Source organism: Zonotrichia albicollis, chromosome 7 (genome assembly GCF_047830755.1).
Source record: "Zonotrichia albicollis isolate bZonAlb1 chromosome 7, bZonAlb1.hap1, whole genome shotgun sequence".
Taxonomy (NCBI): Eukaryota; Metazoa; Chordata; class Aves; order Passeriformes; family Passerellidae; genus Zonotrichia; species Zonotrichia albicollis.
Window position 1 is genome coordinate 41279573 of NC_133825.1, and position 25566 is coordinate 41305138.

General features: G+C 39.6%; 2 long non-coding RNA genes across 5 annotated transcripts in view; one reads left to right on the top strand and one right to left on the bottom strand.

The window, feature by feature from the left end:
* Positions 1-25480, top strand: part of LOC106630686 (uncharacterized) — a 95021-nt gene extending 69541 nt beyond the window's left edge. For all 4 annotated transcript variants that reach the window (XR_012581138.1, XR_012581141.1, XR_012581140.1 and 1 more), the window contains 2 exons: positions 5661-7765; positions 16874-25480. This is a non-coding gene — a long non-coding RNA (uncharacterized LOC106630686). The remainder of the gene's footprint in view (positions 1-5660; positions 7766-16873) is intronic.
* Positions 1-25566, bottom strand: part of LOC141729702 (uncharacterized) — a 53050-nt gene that overhangs the window by 13187 nt on the left and 14297 nt on the right. The window lies entirely within an intron of this gene.

A 25566-nucleotide genomic window follows, 5' to 3' on the forward strand; every position in this document is an offset into this window, starting at 1 on the left:
TGAGAAAATCTGGGAGCTGTTAGAGGCAGTGACAAACTGTTCAGTGTACCCTCTTCCCACAGGATGTTTCCATTTTGGGCTGAGGTGGTTTTTGGACGTGCAGGGACACAGCTATGGCCACCTCTCTTAGGCCCAGCAACAGCATGGATTGTAAATTGGGTTTTCTGGGACAGCACACCTCTGCTCTGCTCTGTGTCAGGAATGGATAAAAATGTGTCTCTTGGCTCCACACACGTGACAGCCCTCAAGGAAGGAAAGGTGATTAGGGGCTGTCAAAGAAGCCTTTATTCTCTAGTCCTTTGCCTTTTTGCCCTGTGAGCATTTTTTACTGCATTCCCTCCATTACCTCAGAAGCTTTCAACTCCTGAAAACAATTTAGTCATTTTTCTAACTTTAAGAAATTTGGGCTTGATTGCCTTATTTTATGGCTTCCTTGTAGGTTCCTAAATTCCCTCCCTGCAAAAAGCAGTGAAGTTCATTTCTGAGCCTGTAAAGAAGTGTTGGAGAGTATTTTTATATAAGGCAGATTAATGGTTTTAGAAGACGATACATTTATCATAAGACAGCATTTTGGCAGCACAGTGAGCTTCAGCGAGCAGTTGTTTTCAATCTTGTCATGCGTTTTCCAAGAGCTAACCTGAATTTCCTCTTGAATTTGGAGTTTTAAAAAATCATGACTCAATCCCATTAAAAAAAAAGAAAAAGACAAAAAGCAAAACCATCCAACATCTTAGAAATATGTGTTTTGATAGAGAATAAAAGATTTTTAAAATTCCTTCTCTGCATTTGTCTGTGTCCTCCTAAACTGCAGTTTCCCTTGGTGGAGCTAAACTAATCACGTAGAGAGATTTATGCATTACAAATGAACACACTGAAATTTAAGTCAAACAGAAACCATTAAAGTCAGAAGACAAATCTTAATGTAGTATTTTTTGGGGGGGGTCACATAATAGTGGTTCTGTTTTAAATAGTTCAAATTTGATGTCAACACTTGGTAAGAATTACAACAGGAATTGGAAACAGCATTTCATCCTGTGTAAGCTACAAGCAGAGAAATTGTTTGAATGATAAAAAAAAATCCAACACCAAATAGTTGTAAATTATTTATCACTGTCATTCTATTTCAGATCAGAAGTCTAATAAAGCCCCCAGAGTTGTTGCCTGCAATGAGTCCCTTGGGAACTTATAAGGATGGCAATGTGTCACTTCACACTAGAGCAAGAGAAGAGCAGGAATTCTTTCCCTTAATGACTGTAGTTCTGTGAATTGCAGTGTGTGAACTCAGCTGGACCTTGGATGACAGACTTTCCTAAAAATGTCCTTTTGGTATTGTGGCAAATTCAGACAATTCAAGGTTGTTCTCTTTGGTACATTCCTTTTTTTTTTTTTTTTTTTTTTTTGTTAATCTCTAGATGAAGCCTAAGAGTAGTCCATTATACTTCTCTTCTCAGTGCTCAGTGGAACATATTTCAAAGAGTGGTAAAAACCTGAGCGAAGAAAGACCAAGTTTGGAGCAGAAAACAGTGGTGTTCTTGTGGGGGACAATTAAAACCTAAAACATGGGAGTATGGTTTTTTAGGTCAAAAAAAGATGTGTGTAAAACAGACCAGGAGGTCTATGAGAGAAAATTTCCATTTCAGCAACAAGCTCTGGGGCTGTGCTAATGATCACGTACACCAGAGAGGAGATGGGTTTCATGATGAGTTTCCAGGTATTTTGCTTCTATAATGCAACATCCTGAAAGATGATCAGGCTAGAATGGAAGAAGAGTGAGAGGAGACAGAATGACAGTGTTTGCATTCTGGTTTCCCCTCCCTCCCTCTCTCTTGTTCAGTGTGTTTTCCCTGCCTGGATCAAATACCTCTGAAGTATAGGTGCTCTTGGCTGTGGTGTTCCCTGGCACCCAGCACAGATTGGCACAGAGGTCCCTGGCACAGCTGGGGTGGAAACTGTAGGGTTTTACCCTACTGAAGTCAGAGACTTTCCCACAAAGAGTGTTCCTGTGGATGCTAGGAGCCTTGGGGATTAGAAACATGAATATTATCACTTTAAGTAAGACTGTGTTTATCTGTGAGGGAGGAGATACCATAGCAGTGTCCTGTGACTGTGAAAGCCCCTTCTGAGTGCCACCACAGGGCCCAGGGCTGAGGCATGGAGGATGTGGCAGACTCCCTGGGGATTCCTCCGTGAAGATAAAGGGAAAAGCTTTCTGTTTCAGCTTCCACAACAGACTTTGACAGATGGGGAGGTAAAAAAGGCTGCCCCACTTTCACATGTGAAAAGTCTGGAGTGATCTGGAGAATGTCAGGAGGCTGCTCTTGGAGAACACAAGGGACAGAGAATCCTTCTCATCCCACTCTCTTCAAGGTGCCTTCAGCAAGAGCTGTAGGGTTTCTTTTCTCCCCCACTGTTGTCAATAATTCCTTCCCTTCCTCCCTACCCTGAGGTTAGAGCAGCCAGAGCAGCAGGATCAATCTTTCTCCCCAAAGCATCCAGAACTGGACCATAACCATGCAAACTTGCAAGATGCTGGCACATTACAGAGTACCTTGCCCAAGGGAAATTTTGTTCTTTATTCCCTTTCAGCCAAACTAGATTTTTATCCTAAAATACATGCTTCCACCTCTTCTAAAATCCCTTTAAAAGAAATTGGACATTTGCAGGCATGCTTTAGCTGTGAAAGTAGGTGGCTGCATTTTGTTTAACAGATGTGTGTTTCCTTGTCTATAGGCTGTGGATTTGCTGCAGGGAGTCTGAAAAACTGTGGTCACATAGCAACTGTATATTAACTAAAGCTTTTGAGAGTTGCTGAAATTAAAGTTTCAATAGCATTCAGTGTGCTGGTCAATGTGCTGATCTGCACGTGTCCAGCTTTGTTTTGTACTACCTGTCAAATGAGAAACCAGGGTTTTGCAATAATTATGACTGTTATTCAGGGAATTGCTTAGAAATTAAAGGTCATCTAGAAAAACAAAAAACAAAATAAAATCCAGCCTCAAAAAGAGAAGACAGTGATGAAAACATCTAGTACTAGGAAGCTGAAAAAGCCCCAAAGCTAAACTTTAATATTCTCCATGGAAACTAGACACAGGGGTTACAATGTATTTGGTGACTTTACTGGATTTTACTGACTGTTCCCTGCACTGAAAACAAATGCAAATCACTTGGGGAGAAAGCAATCATTGAAGGCTCCATTCCTTTCATTCCTTTTCTTTTAATTTCTCTTTCAAACCCTGATTTATTATTAGCAGCTGTACTGAAGACTAGGGATGATGTTGCAAGAGGACAACTATAGGTACTTTTTTTTTTAAATAAAATAATATCTCTTTCTTGGCTCTGGGTGTCTTCAGTAACTTTATTCTGGTATGGCAGAGTGTGGGAGTGAAATAAAACCAGTGATCTTTGAAAAATCACCTTGAAAACTCATTTTACTTCCAGGCTTGGACTGTATTCATCTCTGGCCTGTCGAGAATCCCTCAAAGTTCTGTTGCCAGTTTATAGAAGAGAAAATAATTAATACAGGTGTTTACGATACCTACTGTAGAAGGCTGGCATTCAATTAAAAAGGGTAAACCAACCCATTTTCATTTAATACCAGATACACAGAAGCAGCACAGCTGTGTGCTCTTTTACTAGGGCTTTGCCAGACTTGGTAACTCCCAGCCATAATAACCCTAATAATAAAGTTTGCTGCTGAGTCAGCCCTGTTTCCTCAGTGGAGGAGTGTAGAGCAGATGCTGCAGTGCTCCAGGGTGTGTTTGTCAGCAGCCAGGAGAGAATCAGAGCAGATGCTCCTCTCACTGAGCAGCCCTGGGGAGGAGGGGAAGACTCAACCAAAGCTGCTCTGCGCTGGTCAAATGGCTTGAGAGCAGTGCTGCTTTTTGGCCCATGTAGCCAAGTGTCTTTTTGCAGAGCTCAGAGGGAGAAGAGGGGCAGGATAGAGCTCATCTTATTGCGATGCAATTATTTGAATTTCTATACATAGATTCAGAAATGTTCCTCTTCCACTATTTTTAGGAATTGTTTAAGCATCTTCTCATAGAAACCAGTAAATCCAGGATAATACTGAGATGCTTAGAATGCCTCACCTTATTTCATTTAATATGCTAGTTGGAATAGTCTCTATTAAGTCTCTGTGAGTTATTAACTCTCTTTTCCTAACTAGAAAAGAAATATAGGGCTTCTTTTTTTTTAACAACTTTCTGACAGGTATTAAAACATGATAAAATGAAAATGGCTTCATGCTGGAATGCACTGGGACATTTCTCCTGAGAATGGAACTGAGCAATGCAAAATTAATATTGATTTTATCACTGTTGCCTCCTCTAAGGAAAAAAGTCCTTGCAGATTTGAAAGAATGTTCTTTTTGTGTGGCAATCTTTTGGGAGTTGTGCTGCCTGTGTTTAAAGTCTCTGAAGGTCCAAGTCCCTCAAGACTGAATGGAGTCCTAAATGATGATCAGCATGATTCAATATCTTAACAATTTAAGCTCTAAGAAAGGAACCAATGTAACCACAGTGAACATCTGAAGGCTTGCCCCAGACCCCATTAGACATAACAACTCTTGGCCCAGTCTCCATCCTGATTTCCTTTCTCATAGTTACAATTGTAGATGAAAACCTCTTGCAACTCTGTGTTTTTCTCATCTCCACAGGACTTTCAGCTGGTCAGAAATTAAACTTACAGAATAGAGTTTAGGGGGATTTTGGCCATCATGAACAACATATGTTTGTACAAAGAATTTTCAAACTACAGCTTCCAACCACAGGAAAGGTTTTCCTGATAGCTCCAAACCTCTTTTTTTGTGCATGGATCACTAAGGTCTGCATCCTGTGTGAACTGCAGGGAATATGGAGACAGGAATGAACAGAGCACAGACCAGAGTTACGTGGATTCAGAAAGATGTTATCTGACAGAATGACTGCTAGGGAAAGGAGGTCAAATCTGACATTCATTACCTCATTCACACCCTGTTAAATCAGTCTCTGTCTTTATTCTCAACTGTTTGTCTTTTGCCACCCACATTTTCCCTGACTCTATCATTATAATGAATTATTCAATGAGTATTTTTAAACTTCAACTATTAGTGACTATTCCAAGCTTCCTACTTTATGATTTATGCAGTTTTCAGGGATTGCTGTGTGTCTCTTCTGAGTGGTTTTATAAAGGACACAGGGAAGAAGCAGCTGGTGTTTGTTAGCATAGCAAACTAACAATTGAAAGTGGCATAATTGATAGACTAGAAAAATATAATTACAACAGTGAGTAAGAGGGAAGACGAGACCAGAAAGTCCTTCAGGGTTAAAAGCAGCAAAAAGACAGTAAATGAAGAGGACCCATTTGTGGCATTTACGAGTGGAATGATTGCAGGGCCCTGAGATTGACTTGAAGGAATACATGGATGGAACATCAATTATTTGTATAGGTTGGAGGGGAAAAAAACCTCAGGGAGGGAGTTGAACAGGAACAGGATAGCAGGGCTTGCATTTTAGCTTCAGGGAATGGTCAAAATGAGATACTCAGGCTGTGGCTGAGGGAAAAAAGAGCAGCAGTTGGAGAGAGGAGAATGAGAGGGACAAAAAAGAATAAAAGCAGTTCTGAAGCAGAGCAATATTGAAGTTTGAATTGCCCTCACCTAAACCTGTTTTGCTCTTTTATAGTTTACAAGACAAATAGTGAAAATGAAGTGTTTGCCTTGGAGCCACCCCATGCCTGGAGAGCAGTGACCCTGCAAACCATTGTTGTGTGCAAGGCTCAGGAGTCCGGATCTCACACAGCCCCGTGCCTCAGTGTCACTGTGGGACCCTCCTGGGACTCCTCTTGCTCTCCTCGTCCACTTGCTCAGAGCACAGAATTAAGAAAAAGGAATCAAGTTTCTGTTGGCTTTCCCATTAGAGATGGTTTCTGAACAGTTTCCAAAGTTTGGAATATTTGATATTTCAAGGACATCACAACATCCTGTTTCACTTTCTACAACCCTCAGTATGTCTTTCCTGTTTCTAGTAGCCACCCCTATTCTATAAAGCTTTGGAACAGAAGATATGCTAGGAGTGAAGCTCTTAAGGAGAAAAACCCAAAGAGCTGATATTTCCTTCTCTTTCTTGTTTCCCTTCTCTAAGCTATTTGACCTTCCCCTCTGTAAATATTGATGAAACTGAATGCTGGAGAGGAAGGGTTCTCACTGTTAAGTCATACCAAAAGGTATCAATACAGTAAATTTTCAAAATCTTACCCTATATCCATTCTCCAAGTGTGGTAAGTGTGCCACTTCTTTCCCATTACTGAATTAGATATTTAAATGTTAAAAAAATTTCAAACTTATAATTTCTGCATGTTATTTTCTCAGACTATTTTTAAAAAAGTATTTTTAAGTTACAAAAAATAATATAGAACTGTGCTTTTGTCCTAGGGTATTCACAGTTTGTAGCAGGAAAATTGCATGAAGTATTACAAAAATAATAGAATTATAGAGACATGGGTAAATTAGGTACATGAGAAAGGATTAAAACAGCTTTCTTTGAGAGAAATTAAGTCTCACAGAGGAGTAAATGAGTACAGCTTTAACTGTGACCCAGGTGAAATAGTGCAGTTCAGTTAAGAAAACTTTTTGATGAGACATCTCCAAGGACTTCTACAGTAACTAAGCTGTCATGGAATGAATGTGGATGTCCTCTTCTGAATTAACTGTCAAAAGATAAGAGACCAAATGAAGGAATAAATGGACTGCTTTCTCATGGAGAGGCCATCAGGGGAGTCGTGCTACATCTGTGCTTGTCAACGTGTTTCCAAATGGTCTGAGAAAGAAGCTGAATTCAACGCTAATGAGTGAGAGTTTATGGAAAAAGCAAACCATTAGCACCATGATGGAGAGACTGCTTCAAAAGGGGATTCAACAGGCTCAGAGAAAGAACAGTCTAACTACAGCTAGCAAACCCAACCAGACGAATGCATCTTCCAAAACAACATCTCCAAGTCTCCATCAGAAGCTGAAATAGTTTAAGAGAGGAAAAGAATCCCTGTGGATATCCTTTCTGCTCCTGCTCTATGTTTCTGCTACCAAACTCATCTGCGGGACGCTGAGTGGAGTGACTCTGGTGAGGTGCTGGACCTTCTACAGGTCTCATCATCTCATTCCTCCTCTGCACAAAATAATCAATCAACTTAAAACAATTACATCAGTGAAAAAAGAGGGAAAAGCATACAGTGGTTTATTTTTCTTTATGTGGGATGTGCAGATGCTGTGACAGGCAGCCTTGCTTCAGAAACATCAAAAGTGTAATGGTGTTAATGGAATCACTTAGGCCTGAGAAAATAATCTGTCATTTACAAGTAAATGACAACTCAAAACTTGTAACTACGGGACTGCAAAATATGGCCACAAAATGCTTCCACAAGCATTGTCCAGGAAATTATTACACAAAATGCTTCCCCAAGCATGAGTCCAGAAAATTATTGCACAGCTGTAGCACAAGTGCGGAGAAGATTAGTAGAGACTTTCAATAGATTTTTAGGTTCTCCATCTTTAAAAATACCTTTTATTCTCAATGCAGCTTGATTGCATATAGTAGCTGGCATGAAGGCAAAAAACAGCTATAGCAAAGTCTTGGGAAGAAATTGCCAGCTTATTTGGAAATGCTGACAATGTAGCTGCAGGACGGAAAAAAACTTTCAGTATCTGAATCATAGGAAGAAGGACAGGATCATGATTCTGCAGTCTTAAACAGAGGAGGAAGTCTTTGAAGGAAATTATTCTACCCCGCTCTGGGTAAGTATGACAATCTTTATCATATTCAGTCCAAGAATCTCCTGGCTGTATCAGTTAGAGTTTGATTATAAACAGGCAGAAAGAGGCTGTGGAGTCTTTGTCCAGCTGTGATGTCTGGTGCTGTGCTTCTCTTGCCCCCAGGCAGAGATGCAAGCACAGGGTGATGAATATCTTGGGACACTTTTTTCAGAGCTCTGGGACAACACATTGGCTAAGGGAATGGTGGTTAGATCTGCCCTTATCTAAAAAACTGTATTTTCCTGCTTACCCAAAGCAAGAAAGTTAATTATCAAGACAGGTACTCTCTTATTTCCCCTCTTCCCCTCAGTTAACCTAAATCTGGTCCAGGCTGGAGAGTGGATTGTCCCAGGCCTGGAAATGATGCTTAGATTTGTCTCCACATCAAAACAGGAGACACAAGAGCTCCCATTTGGTATTCATAGATAGAAAAGAGGGTGTCATTGTAAAGAGATCCCAGTTTCAACGTACTTTATGGCCAACTCTTCTAAACTATCAACATGCATGAATTAAATCCATGGAAATTCCACAATACAAATTTGGTGTTACAGGCTAGAATAAGCTGGTCATGTCCTCAGTTGATCCTAATTAAAACTGAACAGAGGGTTTACCCTGGCCATGCAGATGTACTCTGGTGGAAAATTCAGCTGCATGGTTTTTGCTTGGCTTTGGGATTATGACATGTTAGATTTATTGGCTCATTTGCTGCAGTAAATGAGAGGCTCTGGCTTGAGCAACCATTGATAGCAGGGAGGTGAATGGGCTGGCTGAGGAGCAGGACAGGAATGGAGAGAGAACATTTGTTCTGAAAGACAGAACACAGTCCTCACACACTGTCCTAGTCCATCATGACTGTTTTCCACAGCCACTAGGCATGATCTGCTTTGCCACTTGAAACGAACAAACATAATTTTTTTCTTAAGTGAGAAGTGTTGTAATGAAAAGAATCTGACAGATCATAGAATATACTACAGGAGCTTTTTTGAAGTGAGCTAGCTTCCCTACCACTAGAAAGAAAAGGCATTTCCTGGTGCCAATTTCCATGCTAAGAACTGAAGTGTAGGGAAGGCAAAGGATTTTACATATTCTTGCACAGGAAATAAAGGCGTTTGGTTTTGCAGTTACCTGCTGTATTGAGATATCCAAACACTATTTGGGAATCATGAGAAGTTGAGGTACTTATGCCAGAGAGTGTAGGCACCTGAAATTATGGATTAAAAATATCACATTTATAAGCCTAGTGAAAATGAGTAAATAAAGACAGATGAGACATGATGACTTTCTATGTGACAATATGAAGCTGATGAACGTGATGATCACATGCAAAGAATGAGAAAAATATTTTCCTATGATTCAATTTCTGACTCAGAATTTAAATCTCCTGAAAGATCCCTATCAAGGGGACACTTTAGTAAGGAGGGAATCTGCCTAACTTAACAAAATGCAGAGAATAAATTTCACAAAAATTATAGAGCAACAGAGGCAACTGTGAATGAGCGCAGGTTGAATGCCAGAGGAAGGACTCTTACAAAATATTTTCCCTATTTTGTTACCTCATCATTAATATAATATTGTCTTAACCTTATGGTAACTGGTAATGGTAATTGATAGTATTAAGAACAAATTTGTAGCAGATGGTTTCTAGTTTGCTGTATGAGGACTTGAGACCCCAGAGAAGTCTCATGGATTGGCCATGGCCTGTGTAACAGGGTGGGAGGGTCCAGAGCAGATCAGATGCAGGAGAGGAGCCTATGGAGAAATACCATCCACTTGCTGTCTATCCCAAACTTCCACTCCTGTCCTGCTTTGACTGCTGAGCCCTGAGCCTTCTGTTCTTACCAAGCTTTCCCTGAGGCAGCGCCTCTCACTGCTCAGGCTCATGCCCTGTGTGTGCTACAATGAATTAATGTTGTTTTGCTGCATGTGCGGCGTTGCCATGGCCCTGATCTGCTCTCATATCACCTGGGGAGAAGTGTTTTCTGCAGTGCTAGACACAAGCCAAGACAGAATTTGATGTGAATACCGTTTGAAGGATAAAGAAACTGATACCATAAAATGATTTATACAGTGCCCTGGCATTTTCAGCTACCAAGATGAACTGCTATGGAGTATACAATAAAGCTCTTTATCAAACATGGCTTTTCATGTCCCTTTCATCTGTAAAGAGAAATGTGTGAGAACACAGCCCCATCAGTTATCCCCAGAGGAACAGAAGGACAATTTCTTCAATACAGTATTTGATGCTGGTAGTAGAATTGTTTCTGGATTATCAGCTTGTATTAAGCTTCTCATTAATACTGAGAAGTAATGTTGAGCACAATCCATAATCTATAACCAACTTTAAAAAAACAAAAGTGGACTCAGCAGAAAAGAGGATACAGGTGATTACTGTGCCAATTACTCCACTGGTGTGAAAAAGTGTGACCAAATCCATGGAAAAGCACCAGTGTGGGAGCTGGTAACATGGCATGGCACTTACTGGAGGCAGTCAGACTCTGTAATACTCATGTGCCTTTTTTCACTTTCCTCCACTCCAAATTACACAATGGGTCAGGGTGGAAGTGATGAAAGAAACACTCACTTTGTTTAAAATATTAAAAATAAAATTATTTTAGATGATGAAATTGAATAAATTACTTTTCATGTGATTTTTCTGTTGCTCATCTTCTCCCCCTTCAGGTTTTCTAACCCTTCTGTTGCTCTGTACATTTGCAAAGCCTTTCTACTATTTCAAACATCAGAACTACTAACTTGCACCATAAGCCAGGATTTTCAAAGTTAGCCTAAATTTTTGAAATTCCAAATGGTTCCAAGGAACAGCAATTCTCTCTCAACCATGCATTCTGCTCTTTTTTTACTGCTTGGGGAAAGTAACAAGGAAAGCAATAAGGCAAAACACTGAAATGTCCAGTTGCAACCAAAGGTGGAGTATAAATAATAAATTTTAAAGAAAAAAATTGTTAACTAATTGGTAAAAAGCCAAATCTACCGCTCATTTTTTTTGATCTTCACTAATGCCAACAGTTCTAATGGATTTTTCCTTGTGGAGTGAAATAATTGGTGTAAACTTAAAGAAAAATAAATCTATACTTCTACTATTAGGTGTCAGGTTACCAGCCCGTGTGGTAAGCTGTTGTCCTCTCAGGCCTGGAGCATAATAATTTAAATATTGTACTTGCTGCCAAGCCTCTGCTGCCCTGAAAAGTTGCTTTTTCCCCAGCAGTACTGAAGAGAAATCTCTCCAATATGAGTACATTAAACACATGAACAACTCTGACAAGAGGCAGAGTAATATTTTGTTGGGTGAGCTCATTTGTGCTTTATTGTATTCATCTATTGGCTGACCAACAGATCCATCAGGTGCTTTTGCAGCAGTCAGATACAGGGACATGACCTCAAGTCTGACATCAAGCCAATAGGTTCTCCCTGCTGCTTTACAAAGAGGTAAAACAAGACATTTCAAGTAAGCAAAGGTGCTCTGTCACCCTGATTTACACCACATGAGGTGCAGACAAAGCATTAACATTTTTTTCAGCAGTGTGGCTGTACCAAGCTTTGGGAAATTAATGTGCTCTGAATATGTCTGAAGCGCTCAACAGTTTGATGTGGCAATAGCAGCCAATAGAATTTTAATCAAATTTGACCATTTATCTCTACCGAGATGTAAAAGCTTCATTAGTGCAACAATGTGCAACCTCTTGCATCCATTTTTCTGTGCAGCGTCAATGGAAATTACAGTGTGTTGTCAGCACACTGAAAAGTAACAAACTGAGGCAGACTGCAAATTTACCAGTGAAACATTGAAGAAGATGACATTTTGTCTCCATGACTGTAAAAGGGGAGAAATAGGTCAGTAGAAGTCTACTTTTCTATCAAGCCTGAGATAAGCCCTTCATTACTGGCCACACGTTTACATAGCAATTACATGAAATAAGCCATTACAGAGAGAAATATTAATCTATTCCCTCAGGAAAAAGAAAAATGTAGGCTGGCTTCTCCTGTCTCAGCATTGCATTGCAAACTACATGTTAAAAATATATTGTACAGAGTAAATGGAATAGGAATAACTGATGAATAATCACAAAACACAGATGCTGAGATCTTTAATGCATATTGGATAAGGTTTGGATATTTGCTAGTGACACTTGGTAGGAATTTGGAATTAAAAAAAAAGGTGACTTTCTCTCTACTTGGGAGAAGCTCAGGGCTGTCATAAAAGTTCAGGCTTAGGGCCAAGGAGGTATGTTAATAATGAGCTTTGCTCTCAATGCTTTCCTTTGCCGGTGTACAAACAGGTGATCCCAGGCCTCCCACTGCTCTGGCTCCCTGAGATTCCTTTCCATAGCATCACTAAATCCACACACACCTGGGTCTAGGTCCTGTTCCTACTGTGGGCCTTGGAAGCAAGACCCAAACCCTTACTGCGGCACGGCACTCTCATTCCTTCTCATAGCAAGTGCCCCCTGTCCCTGTGCAACCATTTTCTTCTGAAGGCAAATCAATCCACCAGAACTGTTCTTTTGCACATCTTTTGGATCCTTAATGAGCCAAGATGCTCATTACTGTTCTTTCTGTGTAAACCTGAGATAAAGAATTCCAGCTCTTAGAAAAAATTCTAGCCTTCGCTAGAGACTTAGTTTGCAACTATGAAATAACATTTCTTTTAGACCTATGAATTTTTTCTTCCCCACTTCTCACTGTTTTCCCATGCCCCAGAGGAATTTATTCTTACTTATTGAAGTATCTTCTATCCAGATTGCCTCCAAACATCAAATGCAAGTCAGATTAATTATCAAGTAGATCATCACAATTTATAATAAGTCATGTGCTAATTACATGTACCCTATGAGTATTATACTCTCATTTATCTTGTGAGTGCTCATTTTGCAGATTAGTAATGAACATGACAACTGCAAGTGCAACCACTACTGTGGACTGTCAAATAAAGACGTGGAGGAATTGGGCTCTTAATTAAAGCTGGTATTTGCTTTGCATTACAAGTGCAACTACTGATGTTGCTTCCAGGAAAGTATGTTTATTAAAAATATATTATTCCCAAGAGACAGATAAAAGACACTGAGACACTCAGGCAACACCAGAAGAATCACTTAGTATTGAAAACTCTTTCATAGCAACGATGAATTAGAAGCTATGAAAAAAACCACCCTGTTAGACCTGAAGAGCAACATACTCTCGCTTATGCTGTACATATGAGCTTTTCTCCTCTGTCTGAGCCATTTCCAAAGAATTCAGGCCTGCCTGTGGTTTCCTTCCTCCAATTTGGTTTGGCCTAGATTCACTCACTAAAACTGTCTGTAGATCTCACAAGTAATTTCTGTAGTTGAGAAGCACAATGAACTTGGCCATGAGTGGCCATCAGTCAGAAGACAGTTGTTCAATGCCAGCTTCATGGGCAACATAAGAATTTGCAGTTTGGAAGTGAAAAATGGTTTACTTATTTTTTTAAAGAGCACTTCATTTCTTCTCACAACCTAAAAAACAGTATTCATGGTTTTAATATAAGGAAAAATGTGGATAGAAATACCTCAGCATCCAGTGTTTCTGAGAAAATAAGTCCTTTTTTTTGAGCATCAGCATTCTTCTGGCAGTTTATGGTCTGCTTTGGGATGGATTTCCTTTGGCTGGATGTAGGTTTATAATGAAAATTACCTTTGAGAGTGATAACTTCATGTCAGAAAAGCAGTTCTGCTTTTCTCAATTCTACTCAGCATCCCATTACTTTTGACATTTTTCCTATACTGCTTTTCAGATTATCACCTGTTTCATTCCTTTTAGTAGCTTGGCTAAGTTTCTGATGAATGTTTCAACAAGATTTCATTTGTTCTTCTAAAAAGCTCCAAACTGAATTACTCTAGAGTTGTGCCTCTGCATGTGCCCCCCTTTCCCCCCTAATAACTTCACTAATATAAGGGCTGAAATTCAAGAAGTAATTTCCAACAAGAAACAAATTCTCTCACAACTAACAACCCTTAAATTTCAGGAAGAACAAGAATGAAGATGGCCTCTTGTGGAATGTCTTTAAAAAGCCTATTTCTTTTTGTTCTTTCTAAATCCAAGAAGAGATAATTAAAATTCATGTAATTTCTTGTTTACTACTTCATGACTCTGTGACTCAGGTGATGTGTCTCAAATCCTGGGTCCAATTCTGGGGCCCGCAATTTAAGAAGGACATCAAGGTGCTGGAGCAAAATCAGACAGGGCAAAGAAGCTGGTGAAAAGTCTGGAGCAAAAGTCCTGTGAGGAGCAACTGAGGGAGCTGTGGTTTGTTAGCCTGGAGAAAAGGAGGCTCAGGGGTTATTACTGCTCTCTGCAATTCTCTGGAAGAAGGTTGTAGCAAGGTGGGGGTCAGGCTCTTCTCCTGGACAGCCAGTGACAGGAGGAAAGGACACAGTTTTAAGTCAGTGAAGGTATAAATTTGACATAGGTAAGAAATTCTTCAGAGCGGATAACTAGGCATTGGAATGGGCTGCCCAAGGAGGCAGTGGTCATCATGCTTGGAAGTATTTAAGGAAAGACTGGATATGGCACTCAGTGCCATGCTCTGATCGATGTTTGGTCATAGGTTGGACTCCATCTTAAAGGTTTTTCCAGCCTAATTGATTCTGTGGTTCTATGATATTTTACCAGTTGTGCATTCATCAGAGACACAGAACCAGGCCAGTCTCCTCTGCTAGACCTTCCAGCACTGCACAACTCTCCTACAAGTGTCTGGCTCTGTTCTGGACCTGTCCTTGCCACTGTTCCTTTCTGTATTCCTGCTTTCCCGTTCTCATTCTGCCAAACAAAATGGCAACCAGCTAACATTGCTGCCAAATCTCTTTCTTTTCCTACCAGTACCAATCTCAATACAGAGCAGGCAGTGAACTTGTTGACACCCATACTTAAATCAGAATAATGTTTTTTATCCAGTACTTTTTTTTTTTTATGACCTTGACGACATATTTACAAATTTTGTTTTTCTGGTTTGTGTTTACTCATGCAGCAGCTGTGCTTTGTCCTTTAAAATTACAGTATAGTCCTGATGCCTGGCTAATTTTAAACTACATAGGTCTCACTGGTCATCTAAAAATAAGTTTGTAATGTTCACACGTAGTATACATAGAACTATCATCTGACCAAACATGGTAGCATAAAGAGGTCCCTATCAGGTCTTTGGCTTCTTCTATAATGGTAATATTGACTTTAAAATACACAACAAAACCATAAACAGGCCCTGTACTTCCTGTTTGCAAAACACCATGAGAAGAAATTAATGTTTTTGTGCAAATAGAATCTAGTTTAAGGACACATTTAGACTTTTCCCAGCAGTAATCAAAAAATAATATTTTATACTTCCCTGAAAGATCTGGTTTACTATAACCCCTGTAGAGCAATGGTGGTGAATATTTTGAAGGGAAAAATAGTGCTAGAATGTAAACAAAAAAATTCTGATCCTTTGAAATACCAATTAATTGTCAGTATTTTAAATGAGCTTAATCCAAACATCTTGTTTTCCAGCGTCCCGATCAGAATCATTTCTTAAACCCAGGCCCAAAATGTCTGGGTCATCTGATTCCTTTTAGGTTCAGGCTTTTAGGCTTCTTCTCCCTCATGATCCTAGCTCAGAGAAGAGATTTTAAAGGACCTGAACTGCTCAGACACAAAGCAATCCATATAACAGAACAAACCTGGATTTTAACTATACAGGCTTTCTTAGCAGAAGTGTACCAACCTGGATAAGAGAAAATGCCATGGGTTATCTAACATTTAGAGAGATGGGCTGTGAAGGCTTTAGCAAAATGTTTTAGTTTTCATTACCTGGGCATTTCTTTGACAAAAACCAGAATGGAAAAGGTTTTCATAAGACAAGGCTTTAAGGAACCTGTGTCTGTCACAGTCTAAAAGAACACCATGAGCAGTAGAATTAAGAGTGTCTGGCCTTTTATTGATTTGTGTCCCAAATGACCACCTTGGTGGACTTGAAACCTTTCTTTTCTCACCCTCTGTTCTTTCCACAAATCCAGCAGGAATTCTGTAATTTTGAGAAAACTGTATTTCCTCAAACCCCATAGACAGCTACATCATTCCAGAGTTACTGGGAAAAGATGACCAGAATGGGGTAGAGAAACAAAAAGCACATCACTACATCAAAATGGTTTGGGTACAAATTCTGCAATACAGGCAGTTATCACTACAGGAAGCATGGATGTTTTGCTTCTACAGCTGTACATCTAAATTAATATGCTCCATCCCCATGCAGTTTTTCTATAGACAAGCAAAAGCATCAGGTTAAATACATTGCACAGAAAACAATTAAAACCCAATTAGCAGGAATTTTGGTTGCTTAAGGATTTAAGAATTAATTCTAAAGATCTCAATGCAGCTGTTTGGAAAGTAGTCAGGGCCAGCTTATTTGATGAACTGAACTAGAATATGTAAGTCCTGGTTTTGAAAACCTCTCAAGAAATACTTCAGTATGACAAATTATGGATGGTAATGGGATATTTTCTGTGTCATGTTTGAGTGCATTACAAGTCTGCTTGCATTCTTTCAGAAGAAGATGAGTCATTACCCACAGAATGCAATAAATTTAACTTGGTTTTCCACTTAAGCAATATTATGAAGTAAAACAACTTCCTGAAATGTGTACTTTATCGAATTTCATTCTTCACTGAGGCTATAGTTTTTACCTTAATATTTCTGTCATGTGCCTAGAAGACATCTGACCCACCACAGACCTTCCTATGACATTAATACAGTCTACCTGTAAAATTAAAAAAAAAAAAAAAAAAGCAGATTTCAGATTTCAGGGAGTGCTCAGTACTCCTCATCACTATCACCACTATGAGGTCCTGACTGTATTTCATATGTCTAACACTATTTTAAAAGCTTTTCTTTAGCTTCCTTTTAACCATTTCTCTGTTTTTGTCATTATCTCCCACACTGTTGGTATTGGTCATTATCAATTCTCTTTTCTCAAGCTTTGTCAGTATTTGTCCAGCATCTACAGTATTAGAGTACCAGCATCACAGTTGTGCCCTATTGTGACAGAAATAATAATAAACCCATCTTTGTTGTTTCTTTCTGCAGGCTGTGGGTATGGCTGATACTTCTGTAAACACACAGTGCTGCTCTCAAATGAAAAAGAACACTCTAAGGATATTGCCATCTGATTGAAATAGAAGAGGTTCTGCTTGTATGACAATATGAAAAACCATTCTAAGGCATGGCTTCCCACAAAACAGAAGAAAAAAAATGTTCAGTGGTTTCAGCTGAGCATGTGAATTTTACAACAGCATTTCTGAGCTTTCTGCAGCAGCGGTTTTCATAAGTGAAGATGTTTTCACAAATGAAGATAGACTCACACAATTACAGGAGTGGGGTTTGAACTTCATGGTAGGATGGATGCCCTAGTATTACAAAGCAGCTCCTAAGAGGAAACTTCTATAGTAGGAACTTTGTGATGTTTATTGAAGTTTAAGTACACATTTTTCCTAATTCATGGCAGCTCTCATGCACAATGTGCTCTGTTGAAAAAACAAAGTCCACTTATATTTTCACACCATTCCAAACAGTGGGTTGGATTGCATGCAATTCAAAATAGCAATGGCACCTACTGTTTTTGCTTATATTATCACAGGAATCCCATCATGTTCATATAGAATTATATTTTGTGTTCATTAAAGGAAAAACATTCCAACAAAATGTTGTATACAGACTGCAGCTGGGGCAAAGGGATGAAAAAAACATCAAGAAAGCCATCTGTTAGGGGAGTTAGGAAGACACTCTCAAAGTACTGATCTATCCAAGAAAACAGCTGGTTTAGTAACCCTACATCATAAGACCTGGGCACATGGAAAATTCACAGAAACTATAGCAGAAAGGTCCATTATAGCTCACTGACAGTGATCTATAAAGATGTTCAATGATTCTTGCAGATAAGCAGATTCTAAAGGCCAGAAGGAAGCCTTCCACCACCTCGCTTGTTTTCAATACGAACAACATCCTGGGTCTCCTGTAACTTGTGTTTTAAGAGTTTTCCAAAAAGATATTCTAGATTTAAAGAATTAAAGAGGTGAATCATTCTCCGGCCTCTGTTAGTGACCTGAAACTCAAGGAGTTTGCATTTTATTTGCAAGTGTCCCAAAAGTGGAGTTTATGCAGAATAAGCTATTTTCTGAGGCTTATAGCATTAAATTCTTTTTATTCTGAGTGCTGAAAACTTTAGAGAGAAGGGAAGAGAAGAGAAAGAAATTTGTGGTGATGAGGCTTAAGTACATTTTTTCTAAATACTGTGAATGTATCCAAAACATAGGAAAAAAACTAGTGAGTTTTCTAAGACAGTGGAAGGAAAGCTGAGATATGGGAAGGCCTTCCCTTCTTGGTCAAAATGTGATTTTTCCAAAAGAGAAAATAAAAACCTAGGGCAAATATATTGACCTTCATCCTGCACTATTGGTGTGCTTGTCACAGCCATTAACTTGACAATGTTCTAGTTCTGGCTTCTGATTGAAGGTGTTGGTTGGAACAGCATGCTAATGCTTTGACAGTTCAAAATATGGAGCATTTCAAACACAGGAAGAAAGGCTTCTGCATTTCATTAAGCTGCTTTTGGAAGCATGATGGGAAACTGAGATGGGAAAAGAGATTGCAAATGCTGATGGAGGAATTTCACCAAGTTCCTAGGCTCCACTTGAAAATCAACTCCTGGCCGAGCAGCACTTGGCATTGTCTTTGAGCGGCATGAATCTAAGGGAAGGAAAGGAATGTGAACGAGCCTTTAACCCAGATATCATAGATCTTGTACTTTTGGGACTTCAGAAATTGACAGCACATGTTGGTAAAAAGCCTGAGAGATCAGCTAGGACCATAAGTTACTGTTAGGCTACAACTTGTTTATCTGGCTTTAATTTGCTGCAGTTGGGTTGCCTGCATGAGGGCACATGGCTACACAAGCATGTAAAAGCCTTTACCCCACACAATTCCACCTGGACATTCATGCCGTCCTTCACCCCTGAAATAGCATGCAGCACTGGAAAAACAGAACAGCTCCTTCCCCTTTCAGAGGCACAGCAGCAGGAAATATATTCTAAACCCATCTGATTTAGTCTGTGGAATTGTCAGGTCTCCTGCCAGCTGGAAGGTGGTTGGCAGGCACACACAGGCTCCCAGCCTCTCTCAAACATAGCCTTGTTTGATAGCCTGCTCTGATGAGCTGCACAGAAGAGCCAACCCCTAAATGAGGATGGATGGGCTGCAAGTGCTTGTTTAGTCTGAACCACCAGCAGTCACTACAGGCCACACACAGCACAGAAAGGAGAAATGCCTCAGAGAGGCCACAGCACAGGATACATTGGGCTGTATGTGTTGGGAGACATGGCTCCTTGACCACCTCATAGAGGCAAAAGCAAGCAGGCTGCTTGGAGCCAGGAAGAACTAAACACTGAGATCCAAGAATCAGGGAGCTGGAGAGCAGCAGCTCCACTGCTGCCCCACTGCTCCAAGAGCTGCAGAGGTTGGATGGGCAGCTTGGCCCAGAGGAGTACAGTGATGTCAGCTTCAGTATTATCTGCTGCTTTATTTCACCCTCACAACAGTCACTTGAATTAGCCAGCAATTCCCGTGGCAGCACAGCCCTATATCCAGTTTAAGACTCATGCAATTCAATCATTCATCTTCTGCATTTGGCTTGATGACCACAGTTTGGCCACCTCTCTCACTTTTGTCCTAGTTTCCCTAAGCAGCAGCCAGGGAATTTTTTGTTGTATTTCCTGAGGGAAATTCCAGCATGATCAAAAATATAACTCAATGATTTCCTGTGAATTTCTTGCAGTACTAACACACCTATCAACACAAACCATAGTCTTTTAAATTAACAATTATACAGCAAGATATTTGAGAATATTCCTAAAGGGTAAATGTTTTTTAAGAGTTTTTATCAAAGAATTCAAAAAATTAACAGGCTGCCCATAACCACCTAAATCATCTACTGAGGATGTCTTGCCAATGACCCACAATGTTATATTTTTTGGAGCTGGAAAGGACATGAAAGAATATCTCAATGGGGCAGGGATATCTTCTACTAGACCAGATTGCTGAAAGCCTCATCCAACCTGTCCTTGGGCAATTCCAGGGCTGGGGCATCCACAGCTTCTCTGGAAAATATATTCCAGTGCCCCAACACCCTCATAGTAAAGAATTTTCCCCTAATATCTAATCTCAATTTACTCTCTATCAGCTTAAAGTCATTCTCTCCCTTCCTATCACTATGGGCCTTTGTGAAAAGCCCCTCTCCAGCTCTCTTGTAGCCAGCCCCTTTAGGTCCTGGAGGGCTGAGATATATCACATGTCATCCACAATGTATGGTTATAGTTGCTGTTTATGTTAATCCTATGTGTTTAAAAACTCTGGAGTTACTTTATTGAAGATCAAAGTGCAGCTGGGTTCTCTGGTGCAGGAGGGAGATAGAGACTAATCAGCTGGTGATGGATGTACAATGAGACCAGCACTGGAGAGGAAGGCTTTTGACTGTGTTAGGGGTTGGATAAACACAACACTCATCACTCAATCTGGAATTTTCCCCTGATATCAAAATTAAAACTGTGATGCCCCTTACCTTTTCAGGAAATCACACAGACTACTCTCTGTGGCCATCCTAGTTTGTATCATCCTGCCTGACTGCTTATCACCAACTCTATTTCCTGGCAAGGATTGCTTTGGCTTCACTGCTGAGGATAAATCCTGTAACTGTTTAGGAAAGAACAACCCCCCTAGAATTAGACTACAACTTTCAGTGTGAAATCCAACCCAAAAATGTAACTACTCCAAAAGCTGGAATTGTGGTTCAGTTTGTTTGGCTACTTCTTGCAACACTTTGACAGGACATAAGAAAAGTTCGATTTGTTTAACTAACAGGAGTCAGGGCATACCATGAAAACTACAAATACTAAAAGTATCTAGAGTTTTGCAGGGCACAGACAGTAAAAGCATCAATATATACAGCTATCCCTGAGAAGATTCTGCTCCAGTTATGTCAGGAGTACAGATCGATGTTTTCAAATCGGTTTAAGTTTTGTGGTGTTTTTTGTGTACTACACCACCACTGCATATGTTTTTATTAAAGAAACAGAAATTATTAGTATTGTGGGCTTGGGTTTCAGTGATTTTTCCCACTCCTTTTTCTGGTAATAAAATTGCTGCATTTAAGTAAATGCTGCTGCCACAAACAGAATTTTCATTTGGTGGAAAGAGACAACAGAAAAAAGCAAGAAATTGGTATTGAGAAACAGAGACCAGGGCAAAAAATGCCCCAAACAATGGTGTGAGAGATGAACAATGATGCTGAGCCGGAAGAATAATAGATGGCAGAGGAGTATATTGAACAGTCATGGTAGAAAAGGAAGTGTAACCTGCAAATAGGAAGGAGTACTGATTCACCACAAACCTGTAGTCCTAACAGAATGTTCCTGGATGTTTTCCTGATCTCTAGAAAAGGCATGGAAGGGTCATGAATATCAGCATGTAGCTCCATATTTTGTGTTCTGAAGTCTTAAGACTTCTGATCAGTGGAAGATATGCATAGGGAAAGAACTGCTGGTAGGTGGACTCCACTGGTGTTCAGGAGATGCTCCCACTCACTTCCTCTGGAGGGGAAAACTTTCAGGATTTTCTTCAGAACTTAGAAAAAAGTGAAGAATGTAACAACAGAAGAATATCAGCATATAGAAAACCAGATATTAAGGAAACACATGCTAACATGGAGGAAAACAGTTCTGGACAACTCTAAAGTCTAAAGAAGGACTTGTTCTGATAGAGAAATGGAATGAGTTAAGATAAACCAATTTAAGAATCTTATTGCCATGAAACGGGATGGCAAACCAGAAGGAAATACACTGATTAAAGTAGGACGTGAAAAGAGCTATATGTGGTAAAGAGAAAGAGTATGGAAAAAGTTATGACTAAAGGACACTCACTGTTCAAAGGGGATAGAAACAAACATGAACTGATCTGAGAGGCTGAAGAAGAGTAGGTATTATAAAATGATGGAAAAATAGAGGCTGAAAGAAACCTTGGGAGATCACTAGTCCAACCTCCTGCCCAAAGCAGAGCTAACTTCAAAGTTAGACCAGGTGGTTCAGGCTTTTTAATGCTGAATGCTGGGAATTTTGAAGGATAGAGATTTCACTGTCTCTCAAGAGACTCTGCTAGAGTTGCATATATGTACTTTACAGACACTCAAGGTCAGATCTGTTTACAACTTGAAAGCTCTTTGATAGTTTTGACAGATCAATATTACAAGGAAATATTCCATTCTAAAGGACATAAACTTTCCCACTGGAAACCCAGAACAAACATTTCCAGTAATGTTAAAAGCTGCATCAATTTCTTTGCCAAACAGCAAATACATCAATCAAGAGTGACAGCATTTTAGATTTGGTTTAAATTATCATAAATAACAATATAAGATGTAGAATAAAATAGCCTTGGATAGTGTGATCAAAGGTTTGATAATAAAAAAATCCCAAAAGAAACCAGAAGGAAAATATAGTAGTGGATGCAGTGTAGTGAAAAGACTTGCCAGTTTGCAAGTTGATGTTGCTGAACTTCATGTATAGGGCTCTCTGGAGAGCCCAGATGTTGACTGATTCAAGGAGCAGCAGGAGACCTTGCTGTCCAAGACATGCAAAAGAAGAAATCCAGCTTATTATTTTTTGCAATGCTATTGATGCTTGTAAATAGCTTTATTTATTGTACAGAATTCTCACTTGATGTTATTTTGTTAGCTAGCATTGTTGACAGGCTACGAAGCAATTAATTAATCTGCAAGGAGAATATTTTGTAAATTGTATTTGATGGATGCTGGCATGTCCCGATGGTTTTTACAAAGTAACTCCGAAAATGACATTTTTATCTTGTTAATGGATGATGGCCCTTGTTGGCCATGTGAAATCATCTGTCAAAAGACGATCCCACTTGCCACAGTGAAGCTGGTTCCTTATGATCTGTGTGTCAGACGGACTGAGAGATTGGGGAAAAACTGAAAGATGCTGACAAAGGAATGTGACAAAATCAGTAACAGCTGAGAAATTTTGGTATTTTAACCTGAAAAACCACGTCACAAAAATTTAGAGCTTAAGTGTCACTTGAAAATGGGTTTAGTTTGGAGGAAAAAGCCTCTTTGATTGTTCTGTGGTGATCATGAAAGCAGAAATTTGTGCTTTCTTTGACAAGACAGATGGCTGCAGGGATATTTGATTCTAGACTAATTTCTTCATCTGATCCAAATTGGACTACTGCTTTAGCTGTAAAGGGAAAAGAGTTTTTTATTTTCTTTCCTGCTATAGAGCCTGAAAAACATCTCTGTATCTGTGAAAAAATATGACATATCATTTATTGTTAAGATTTTCTGATATGACTTAGTGCTATAGAACAATCTGTCTTAAATGTCTTTATTTTATTAAAAGTATTTGTCTGTTAGAGAATAACCAATTCTTTAGGGCAGAATAAAGAATTTTGTAGCAGAACCACAAGGACATTTTAAATAGTCAAGCCAAGAGCTGGAAAAGGATTAAAAGAAAATTTCCCTCAACTTAAATGGTTTACATTCACTCAGGTCAACTCCTTTTCAACAGGGAGGATTAAAGACAAGCTCTTTGTGCAAAGGCAATGAACTACAGAAAGGATTCTCATTTCTGGCATTGCCAGGGGATTTTGGGGGTTTTTTTGGCACAACAAGAAAAATCACAATGTAAAGTTGTGTAAAATTTGGGATGTAACAGAGGAAACAAACATGGCACAACACATAAGCAGCAGAGGACATTTGATGATGCTCTGTTTAAGCTTAAAGCATTTTTTAGATCTTGCCTCCACAAACATTTAGGAAGGTGTCAAAGAAAGAGTAAATCCTGTTCATGGCACACAATTATTTGAAACCTTAAGCTTTAAAGGCATGCAGTCTAAGAAAGTCATTAAGGTACAGCCTGAAGGGCTTTCCTCTCTATGCTACATTGAGGACATGCCCATTTTCATTAAACTCTCATTAAAAAGACTTGATATTAATGAGTCACTTCTACCATTTAATTTCCTTCTCAGAATCATAAATTATCTACAATTCTGAGTTCTACACTTTGGTCATTCAATTCCCAAATGTTCTGTACTTTACAATCCCTTTGTATGGAATGGGGGCACTGGGACAAACCAAAACCCCTTAATGCTTTCCCAGCATAACAGACTGCATCTTGCAATGTCTCCTTGCAAAAGAGATGAGTGCAAGTGCTTCCAGAACTTGAACAGTAATGGGTTTACACTTTTATACTTATGTCTGACAACAAACACCTACAAGAGCCAGTAGATTTCAAACAGCTTCTTGACACTAAACAAACTACAGTGAGAAAAATCTTGGCAACAATTACTGCATGAAAGAGACTCCATGTCCTGAGTTAATTACTGCTTCTTATATTGCTTCTAAGTCCCCCCACTGAAGTGTTCCACTCATCACTTTACAGACTTGTCTCTCCCTACCCAAGCTCCATTGAAGAAATAGATAAACATAAGCACTTTTTGCTTGCTTTTTTTCTCCCTTGGCTAAGTCCAGGAGGTGCGTTTACTGTTGGTTTTTGGCCTATGGGTCCTGTTGAAGGCAACCCCTGCTGAACAATTTCATCACTCTCAAACCAGAACCTACACTGCTCTCAGGACATTGTGACTCTGGCCTCCTGTTGGATCCTCTGGACACTGTCATAATATGACAACATCAGCCCAAACTTTAGTAAATGAGGTTCCACCTCAGCTATTCAGGGATCCTGTGGAGCAGGAAGCTGGGAAGCACACCTCTGAGGAGTGCTGTGGCAACTTGATTGTTGTTATGTTTATGCATACACCATCTCAAGGCCACGAAAATAAAATACTTGTGTTTTGGGAGGCTTTTACAGTTTTCAGAGAGTAAGAACAAAAATAGAAAAGGTGCGTAGCACGCTTTTTCTTACCAAAAGCACTTTTCCCCACATCATGCTGATTTTCTAGTTGTCTCCATAGTCTGCTGCTCCACTTATTAACATTCTGTTTTGGGATTTTGTGCAAGACTGGCACAGTACTACTTGCACCACATTGCTTGGATGACAATGCAGAACCAGCTGCTTGCTCCTCCTATGCTGTGATTGCCTCTGAGATGAGAGTGGAGGGTACAGGCTGCAGCCCTCACTGAGCAGACAAGCTCTTTGTGCAGACACTCCCTGGGACAATCTTGCTGAGCAGAAGTCATTTGGTCAGGAGAGAGTCCTGCCCTGTCTGCACTCTCTTAAGAGCATAATCTGACAAAGTGGGTTTGCAATGTCTTTGAGAGGGAACAAAATGATCATACAGATTTTTAGAAAGTGTTTTTCACCAATTGCAAATGCCAGTAGTGGGGCAATAATCTCTTTTTGTGTGTGTGAAGCCTGAGTGTAACAATCTGTTCATACATAACTGTCTTTTCCTTTCCCAGGTGAGTGAAGAGCTTTTAATCATGTAACCTGAGGAGAGCTCTGTCATTACCTGGATTTTTGCCTGTGGTCTGTAGTGAAGAATGCTTATCACTCCAGTCCAGACTGACCACTATGCAAATAATAAATCACAGATGTTACTATTTCAGGGTTCAGCCTAAATGCAGAACTGATTTATGTTGCTGGTTCCCTCATTAGCTGATAAAGAAAATTTGACTGACAGAGGATTTGAAGGTCCTGAATCTACATCTTTTTAAGCACCATGGTCCAAAGAAGAAAAAGCCCAATAAAAACTCTCTGTCA